The sequence below is a fragment of the Aplysia californica genome, unplaced genomic scaffold (genome assembly GCF_000002075.1).
Source record: "Aplysia californica isolate F4 #8 unplaced genomic scaffold, AplCal3.0 scaffold01084, whole genome shotgun sequence".
NCBI classification, from domain to species: Eukaryota; Metazoa; Mollusca; class Gastropoda; order Aplysiida; family Aplysiidae; genus Aplysia; species Aplysia californica.
The window spans coordinates 162,733-164,061 of NW_004798354.1; positions in this window are offsets into that span (position 1 = coordinate 162,733).

The following is a 1,329-nucleotide window of genomic DNA, read 5'->3' on the forward strand; positions in this document are numbered from 1 at the left end:
TCATCATCATCATCATCATCATCATCATCATCATCATCATCATCATCATCATCATCATCATCATCATCATCATCATCATCATCATCATCATTGTTTGGAAAGTAGAGTAGGAGGGAGAGCCTTGTTTGAATTTCAGACAAAATAACATAACAATATATTTAATAAAATGTTTAAAATGTGTTTAATAGACACATCATCATCAAATAAAAGGAATGGATGATGACTTTCAACGTCCAAGGAGGAAGAGGAGTTAAAGACCTTGACGGCTACTGTAGATCTAGTTTTTCTGGGGAGGGAGGGTCTATGTTTGATTCTGTATTATTTCCAGATCCAGGATTTCGATGTCACAGATGTCTTTTCGTCGATGTATGTTCGTCTTAACGTCTGAACGCCGTTTCGCTGCCACAGTAGGCGTAACTTCATCAGAAAAGTGTACCACGTAAAAAAAAACCTCAAAAGTGCTGTTATTTCGTTTTGGTACCTGCACCTTTGTGCTTACAAAGATTTAATGCTGGCCCCGAGAACATTGCCATGCAATCGTGTCTACAAAATCTCATATAGAACCTGACATTTTGAGAACAAAACAAAAAATCAATGAGTGTAAGATCAATGCAGAGACGGAAGGCGTATTTTAGAGCTAGTTTCCTTATGCGGATAAAATAAATGTGAATTTGATCGACTGTTCTTTTATTGCCGAAAATATTGTGGAGTTCTGTTCTGTTCTTGCTTTAATTGAATTGTTTTTGCTCGGGGTTTTTTTGTTTTTTTTTTAGGGGGGGGGCGTGTGGTTGTTTTCTGGAGGGGGTGGGGAGTATTTTTGGTGGGTTTTTTTGCTTCGTTTTTAAGGATGTTCTTTTATTGTACGTGCACACTAGCTCGTTATTCTGAAAGTGTTCAAGGCGTGGAAAAAGTGCAAAATGCCACTACAGTAAATGATGTTACAAACAAAGCAATGTTTTGGGGGGTTCGTGGTGTGGATGGGTTGGAACAACTTTATAAGAATTTGCTCTTTGGAAAAGGGTTTCATTTCAGCTGGGTTTCCAGATAAGCCGCAAGTTCTCCAATTAAATGAACATTAAGAGAAACCACGAACCAGCTCTTTTCTTCTAATTCTTTCTATAGATTTCTTCCCATCTCTTTTTTTCTTTCTTTCTCTGTCTCTCACACGTACTCATACACACGCACATATACGCGCACACGCACACAGAATAAGACGGAGAGAAAGAAAGAGAGAGAGAGAGAAAGAGAGAGAGGAAGAAAGAAAGAGAGAGACAGAAAGAGAGAGGGGCAGAGAGTGAGAGACAGACAATGAGAGAGAGAGAGAGAGAG